This window comes from Artemia sp. Qi Xiang Cuo, unplaced genomic scaffold, assembly GCF_049724085.1.
Source record: "Artemia sp. Qi Xiang Cuo unplaced genomic scaffold, ASM4972408v1 HiC_scaffold_22, whole genome shotgun sequence".
NCBI lineage: Eukaryota > Metazoa > Arthropoda > Branchiopoda > Anostraca > Artemiidae > Artemia > Artemia sp. Qi Xiang Cuo.
Genome location: NW_028297431.1, coordinates 903,370 through 912,517, shown reverse-complemented (window position 1 = coordinate 912,517; position 9,148 = coordinate 903,370).

Sequence of the window (9,148 nt, the reverse complement as noted above, 5' to 3'; positions counted from 1 at the left end):
CAGTGCATTTTGATTTAATCTTAATGCAACATTTAGTTTTTACACAATGGATAATGGAGGGATGGGCATGGGAGGGAGACCAGTTACCCTCCAAGCACTTTCGACTGTTAAAAAGGGCATTAACCCTTTCTATTTCCAATCAAAAGAGCCCTTTTTGAAGTTCCTACGAGAACTCCTTCGATACGAAGTGCCCTGGTCCAAACAGAAAAGAAAATAAATATAATTTCGGCATTCATGTTTCATTTTCTCTAAAATGCCGAATCCTTCGTAATGCTGTAGCTAAACATTCTAGTCAGCTACGAAAATGACTATTAAAATTGAATTTTCTATATGCTCATTCAACATTAACGGAACGAAGGATTAGGACGATTTTTTGAACAAGAAACTGTCCAATTTCAACATTTTGTTTCTACAAGAACATCTTTTGCCCTTAGTGAGTTTGAACTCCCTTCGCAGGAGTAAAGAACGCTTTGTGTTCGCTAGTAGTGCCCAAACAACTTCCGGGAGACCTTCAGGTGGGTTGGCCTGCCTATTAAAACATAAACTAGTCCCGCTATCCCCTGTGTGTTATCGTGAATGTGATTATTTCATTGCAATCCGTCTTGCTAACCTAGTTCTTATTAATCTATACCTCCCTTGCGACCAAAGATCATTTTCCTCTCTAACAAAGTATACTAAACCATGTGCATCGCTAACGACCCTTCTTATTAGTGTTGAGAGTAATGGATTGGATTGGATCCTTTTAGGCGATATGAACTGTGATATGAATTCTACCTCAACACGAACTGATTAATTTTTGGATTCGCTACCTAATGGCTATCGGGTTTTGGATAAAGATGCATCCCATTCATACATACATAATAGCGGTTCATTGTCTCATATTGATCACTGTGTTGTTTCTTCTGGTGTTTCTATTAGTGATATTCACATTGACTAGGATGAACGTGATTATGACCATCTGCCCCTTTCAGCCACTGTCACCATCAATACGACTCGGGCTGAACAGAACTTATGTACTAATTACAAATAGTGGATAACAAAAAGAGACTGGATTAATAAACCAGACTGGTCTCTATATCTATCAACCCTTGCTCATCTTTTGTCTACGATTAAAGTTCCATTTAATTTACTCTGTACCAGTGTTATCTCCCCACAAGCTCGAGTTCAGCTGAATATATATTACAGCCAGATTGTTTCCTGCCTGAAAAAAGACGAAGAAGTGGCTGTCCCGCTTTGTCGTTTTAATCTTAAGAATAGAGGCTCAATATGGAAATCTGACCCTGATTTTAAAATTGTGAAAAATAGTGCAAAATTGTGGCTTAGACTTTGGGTAGCGTGCGTCTGCCCTTTAAGGGGTCACCTTTTTGACATTAAACAGAAAATGAAGTTGGAGTTTAAACGTTATATTCGTAAAGTAAGGTACAAAGGTGTAGAATTTCCGAAGACCACTAGTCAGTGGAAACAAGTGATTAATGTTGCGAAAGTGGATTCACCTCCTAATGCCGATCGGGTCCCTCATGCCTCTTGGATTAATCATTATAATAAGATTTTTAATATTATGAATTATGCGGTTCACTCTCAGTTTATTAGCCTCTGTTCTTATGTATTACCTGCGAAAATTTACCAAGGCCATGTGTCTCCCGTTTCTGCTGACCGTGTGATTCGTTGTGTTAAGAATTTAAAATCAAAATCATGTGATGTTGATGGTATTAGTATTTTTCACCTTCATATTGATTCGAAAGAATTGATTTATCATTTGCAGTTATTATTTCAAATTTGTCTATGTACGTCTTTGGTGCCTGATTCTTTTTTGTGCGGGAGTGTCACTTCGATTCTTAAACATGGGAAATATCCGACTAATTGCGCATCATATAGACCTATTATGGTAGCCTGTTCGCTGAGCAAAGTTTTAGAATATGTCCTGCTTCCTGAAATTCTTCCAAAAGTTGGTTATGTTTCCAATCAATTTGGGTTTAAAGCAAATATAGGATGCCAACATGCGCATCGAATTCTTACTTTTTTTTATTCAAGCACAAAAAGATGGATCTGAAATGCATTTATGTGCGTTAGATATTTCAAAAGCTTTTGACTTGGTTTGTCACAGCCAACTATGATATTCTCTTACCCAGCTTGGAGTGAATTCATCTATTATGTGTCCTTCATTTTTGGTATGCAAATTCATATGTTCGACTTTGGTTAGGAGAGATCTTTTTTGGTAATATTCCAATTCGGTCTGTACTTAGGCAGGGAGGGGTTCTGTCACCATACCTTTTTAATGCTTGTTTATACCCTGTGCTTTCTCGTATTTTTCCGTCGTGTTTTACAGGTCTAACTAATTTATCTTATATTGCTTATGCAGATGATTTATTACTTATTAGCCGTTCAAAATTCACCCTAGCTAAGTCTACCCAGTTCGTTTCTAAGCTTTTGGAAAAAATTCGCCTCGTGCTTAATGCTGAAAAATGTGAATATTTAGTTTTCAATGCTAAAAACCCAAGTAGTGATTTGAGTTGTAGTTCATTTTAGTTAAGTTGGCTCCTGCGTTGCGCTGGCTCGGGATTAGTATCTGCTCTTCTATTTCAGCTATCCGTGCTAGTACACTTGCAGATATTAAGAATAAGCTTAAAGCAGGTTATGCTAAAATTGATCCAAATCACGGCCGACATTCTCGTAAGGCATTGGTTAAACTCTATTCTACATATTGCGACCATTTCATTCTTCATCTATCAGGTGTGCGCCCATTTTTTAATACCAGTGACAAGCAGGATATTAGAGTTTTGTATTCCCGTTATTGTAAATATCTTTTGTATTTGCCTCGTTGGTATAGAAACCGTAAGATTATTCGGATGTTTAATGCAACTGATATATTGACGTCATATAATAAGTTGGACTCCAAGTTAAAAGATGAGGCCTGCAAGCGGTTGGGTCCTTTTCATTCTCTTTTGCGATTGTTCTGATTTGCATTTTTAGCTCTTTATATTGATATTGTTTCGCATGTGTTTTGTTTTGTATGTCTTTACTTTTTATTTTCTTTTGTTACTCCACTTTTTTATAATTGTTAGTGGGTCAAAAATAAATTACTATTATTATTATAATACATTGTACCCACATCGATCTTTACAACAAAAATGTCAAGCCATCCAATCACTTTCGACAATTAAAAAGGGCATTAGCCCTTTCAAATTTCAATCGAATGAGCCCTTTTGAGTTTCTACGGCAACGCTTTCTATACACACCTTATATCCCCCCAGGGCATAAATTACAACCCTTACCCTGAGGGCTGTGAAGGGGTTGTCATCATCAAAGACCTAATTTCCAGAACTTTAAACTATGTTAAACAAAACGGCTATCTCAAAGTTTTGATCTGAAGTATTAGGGGAAATGGTGGGCGTGAGAGGGGCGTTAGCTGCTCTCCAATCACTTTCAACTATTAAAAAAGGAACTAGCCCTTTCAATTTCCAAGCGAATGGGCTCTTTTGAAGTTTCTACGACAACGATTTTAACAACAACCCTATATGCCCCCAGGGCTTAACTTACAACCCTTTCCCTGAGGGCTTAGGGGGTGTCATCCTTAAAGACCTAATTTCCAGAACTCAACTACGTTGAAGAAAATCGCTATGTCAAAATTTTGATTAGATGTGTTTGGGGAAATGGTGGGCGTGAGAGGGGGGGGGGGTAGTTGCCCTCCAGCAACTTCTGACTATTAAAAAGGGCAGTAACCCTTTCCATTTCTAATCGAATGAGCCCTTTTTGAAGTTTCTACGACAACGCTTTCTATATAAAAATTTTATGCCCTAGGGCATTACTTACAACAGTTACAACCCTTTCCCTGAGGGCTGTGAGGGGGTTGTCTTCCTCAAAGGCATAATTTTCTACGACAACGCTTTCTATAAAAAAAAACGTTATATACCCTCGGGTATAACTTACAATCCTTGCCCTGAGGGCTGTGGGGGGAGTGTCATCCTCAAAAACATAATTTCCGGTTTTTTTTAACTACTTCGAACAAAATGGTTATCTAAAAATTTTGATTGGATGTGTTTGGGGAAAAGGTTCTGAATTTAGAAATGAGGTTGTCTTTATATAGTTATTAGGATGACTGTACTATTTTAAAAGGGGGGCTAAAACGAAGATGCGTTTTAGAACAATGAAAGGCGCTGTTTCCGTATATTAGGGTGCACCGAATCGCAACCGTGTAGAACCTATCGATATTTGCCTATAAGGCCAAAATTGGCCTACAGAGACGTCGTAGCATCGCCTATTTTCTAAAGCTCTGAAACTAAAAGTGAACTATAACAAACAGTAGAGTCTCAAAGATGAGCAATGTTTTGTAGTATTTTTTTATGCTAAGCCCATTGTAGCACAAGTTAGGGGTCTCTAACTTCAAATAATATTACATTTTTCAAGTATTTCTTGCAATTTTTGCTTTGTTTCTCAAAATTTTTGGGTTTCTTCAGGTACTCATCTATATGGCAAAACTGAGATTCCTCCCCCTCGTACTTTTGCCAGGTAGACAGATATACTCACCCAAATAGGTGCACAGTCTTTGCAACAGCTTGAACACAAACATGGAATTTTGGGAGCGTTAGCCGTAACACTTCTGATTATTTTTATAGATTTTAAGGAAAAAGGAAACCTTATATGTATTATTATTATTATTATCTTCGTCACTTGCTTATATTTTGTTCAGCGTAGTTGATTTCCACATAGAAATTATGTTTTTAAGGAGGACATTCCCCCACAGCCGTCAGGAAAAGGGCTGTAAGTTATGGCTTGGGACCATATACGGATTTTTATAGAACGTGTTGTCGTAGAAACTTCAACAAGGGCTCATTCGATTGGAAATTCAAAGAGTTAGTGCCCTTTTTAATAGTCAAAAGTGACTCCAGGGCAACTAACCACCCTCTCACATCCACCTTTTTCCCAAACACATCCAATAAAAATTTTGAGATAGCCATTTTGTTCAAAGTAGATGAAAGTTCTGGAAATTAGATCTTTGAAGATGGCAGCCCTCAGGGCACGGGTATGTAAGTTATGCCCTGGGGGCATATAATAGTTTTATAGAAAGCGTTGACGTAGAAACTTCAAGAAGGGCTCATTTGATTGGAAATTGAAATGGCTAGTGCATTTTTACCCTGGGGGCATATAAGGTTTTTATTGAAAGCTTTGTCGTAGAAACTTGAAAAATGGCTCATTCGATTGGAAATTCAAAGGGCTAGTGCCATTTTTAATAGTTGAAAGTTATTTGAGGGCAACTAAGCCCCCTCTCACACTCACCTTTTCCCCAAACACATCCAATCAAAATTTTTAGATAGCCATTTTGTTCAACGTAGTTAAAAGTTTTAGAAATTAGGTCTTTGATGATAATAACCCCCTCAGAGCCCTCGGGGCAAGGGTTGTAAGTTATGCATTGGTGGCATATAAGGTTTTTTATAGATAGTGACGTTGTAGAAATTTCAAAAAGGGTTCATTCGATTGGAAATTAGAAGAACTTGTACCCTTTTTAATAGTTGAAAATGATTGGAGGATACCTAACACCCCTCTCACACCCACCATTTCCCCCCACCCCTAGCACGTTAATCTTAGATGCACCTGAACAAAAAAACTTGGCAGATTAAAGGTAAATTAAAAAATTTCCTCATTTTATAATGAAACGGCAATTTTCTTTTCATCCAAATAATAAAAATGGGACATTCTTTTCCAAGTTGTAATCAGAGAAAGTTTGGATTTCTGTCTCGACTTGGTGAAATTTTAAAAGGCTACGTAAAAAGTTTCTACGACATAATGCAGGTATGTCCTTTTTTAAATATTTTTTATTGTGGATGTCTTCTGTTAACCCTAGTCTATTTTTTAATTAAGAGCCTCTCTTAATTTTGACTTGGTGAGTCCGAATTTTTCTATCTGTTGCAATTCCTAAAATAGGACTTAATATCTACATCGATAGAAATAGAAACCAGTTCCCCACAGTCCAAACCTAGCGTAGACAGGCTAAGATTAAAAACCAAGTATCTAAGTCCTTCTGAAAACCGAGTGGCAAAGATTAGAAGAAAACGAAGTGGTAAAGACGGGAAGAAAATGAACTTCGAAATACCTATTGACAATATTCAGCAACTTGTCCATATCTACCGTTCAATGATAAAAAGAATCGATGTTTTGTGAATTTCGAAAACGGAGTGCCAAAGGATTGAAAGAAAACGAACGTCTGACTATTTGTCTTATCTATTTCCAACCTTCCAAGAAAGAAAAGAAACACTATTTTGCGATTTCTCAAAGACTCAAAAAATGCCGATGCTCAGTTTTGGTACAACGACGCACTTTTGGATATAGTTGTTTACGTGTAACTACAGATACGTTTTAAAGTTTCGGAGTTATATTTTAGAATATTACCCTTTTACTAATAGCTCCACACATTGAGTAAAACGTTAGTCTGATTAGCTTTAATGATCTGCAGTAATAATGATGGTAGCTAATTGTTTAGTATTTGTTTTCAATTATGGTTTTATTAGTAAAGATGCTCAAAATAGTTAATATCAACGATCAGAATAGATCAATATGCAAGTGAACTGATATTAAAATCATCCACGTAAGTAGACGAGGTCATTAAATAAATAATAGGCAAGGGGGGTGTAGGAATCAATTAAAATGTTTCTCTATACAGGTAAAGGGTTATATTCCCATATCTATAAGCACATAGGTGGAAAAGGCAAGGCAGGTCATCATCAGCCCCACCAGGAAATTTCTTTGGGGTGGCAAATACTGCTAGGAACTTAGTTTTCAGCAATTTTAAATGGTAATATTTTTCTTTTTTGGTTCAACTACGTTGAACAAAATGGCTATTTAAAAAATTTGATTGGATGTGTTTGGGGAAAAGGTGATTGTGAGAGGGGGCTTAGTTGCCCTCAAATAACTTTCAACTATTAAAAATGGCACTAGCCCTTTGAATTTCCAATCGAATGAGCCATTTTTCAAGTTTCTACGACAAAGCTTTCAATAAAAACCTTATATGCCCCCAGGGTAAAAATGCACTAGCCATTTCAATTTCCAATCAAATGAGCCCTTCTTGAAGTTTCTACGTCAACGCTTTCTATAAAACTATTATATGCCCCCAGGGCATAACTTACATACCCGTGCCCTGAGGGCTGCCATCTTCAAAGATCTAATTTCCAGAACTTTCATCTACTTTGAACAAAATGGCTATCTCAAAATTTTGATTGGATGTGTTTGGGAAAAAGGTGGATGTGAGAGGGGGGTTAGTTGCCCTCCACTCACTTTCGACTATTAAAAAGGGTACTAGTCCTTTCAATTTCCAATCAAACGAGCTTTTTTGAAGTTTCTATGACAACGCTTTATATAAAAAACCTTATATGCCCCCAGGGCATAACTTACAACCCTTGCCCTGAGGGCTGTGCGGGAGTGTACTCCTCAAAAACATAATCTCTATGTGTAAATCAACTACGCTGAACAAAATGGCTATCTCAAAGTTTTGTTTGGATGTGTTTGGGTAAATGGTGGGCGTGCAAGGGGTGTTAGTTGCCCTCCAATCATTTTCGACTATTAAAAAGGACACAAGCCACTCCAATTTCCAATCGAATGAACCCTTTTCGAAGTTTCTACGACAACTTCTTCGATACGAAGTACCCTGGTCCAAAGAAAAAAAATAATACTCGTATTGTAACTGCCAGTATGTCTAAAGGGTTTTGTATTTGTGTATGTGTTTATAAAAACTATTCTTTTTGTTTTCTTTGCAGCAAAATCAGTGAAGTTATCCGTCTCTTGATTATTTGAATTTGTTTTCTGTCAAAAAGGGAATGGGCTGTTCCCCCTCCCTCTCCCCTTGCCCGCTCGTTGAAGCTTCCCTGTAATTTCTTGTATTTTCTATGTTCTGTGCCTAGTTTTCACACTTTTTTCGGGAAAAATGTCTTTTTCTTTTTGTATCTTTTGTTGTTTTGTTTCTTTTTGTCAATTTACTTTCTAAAACGAATGTTTCTATTCCAGGATCAGCAGCTACAACGTTAAATATCAAAAATGCCAAAAAGCACTTCGAGAAAATAGAAAAATAAAATAGAAAATAGCCATAATTTTTTGTTGATATGTTCTGATGAAAGCTTAACAATGTTCATGATTATTAACTGATAACTTTTTAGTAGATGTACTGTCGATTAGGCTTTTATGCTTACAGCCCCATCTAACCAAAAATAAACCCTTCATTAAAAATTTTTGGCTGGTTTTGTTTCTGTAATCCCGGGATGTTCATAAATGCGGTTTCAGCGTCAAAATGCACGGTTTCAAATATGTATTAATAGGCAACTTTGGTTAGCCGTTGTATTTGGTTTAGCAGTTTTATTGCCAGTTACACATTTCTGGATCTAATTTCGCGAAATCGAAAAACGATCTGAGTGGAATTCCACCAAACCGTGAGTTCCCACATATGCGATTTTTTTTTTCTCCGAAATATCGTATTCAAAAATCGTAAACAAAATTCGCTTGCTAACGCGATAAATATAATGGGAGTCACACTACACAATTTATTATCGTCCGATTTTCAGTGGCAAAAATCTCAAAAAGAAAATGGCGTTTCTAAGTTCTAGAAAAAAGAAACTTATAGCCTTGTACCTTCTTAATGAACGGGTAAAATATCAGAACTTTACAGCACGGGGAAATCATAGATGGTTTTTCTGTTTTACATTGATTTGAAGTTGACTTTGAAATCAAGCTTTGCTGAATTTGAAAAAAAGATCCATTGAATTCTCAATATCCATTTTTGTTTTTCTTGATACGATTTATTCATCAAAATTATCGCAGTAGTTGAGATCTGTGAACTTGTTCGATATTTTAGAAAATCGGATAGATTTTAAACGAAATTCTCAAACAGCTGCGATATTCGCATATCTGGCCGAATACTCGTGTTCGCATGCGAACAATCGTATATGTGGGAATCCAGGATGAGTGAAATAATGAATAATGAATTGAATGAAAAAACTTTCATTTCATTAGAATTTGTACCTTCTTTGGTTTCTCAAAACCAGTGGCTCCCAAGTAAGATTGGGTCATACCCCACCTAGGTATTTATAACATCCTGGTGCCCCCTCGTGACACTGGCCATTAACTTTGGATCTTCTTTCGGTCGTCCTCCGGGCATATTTAATACTAA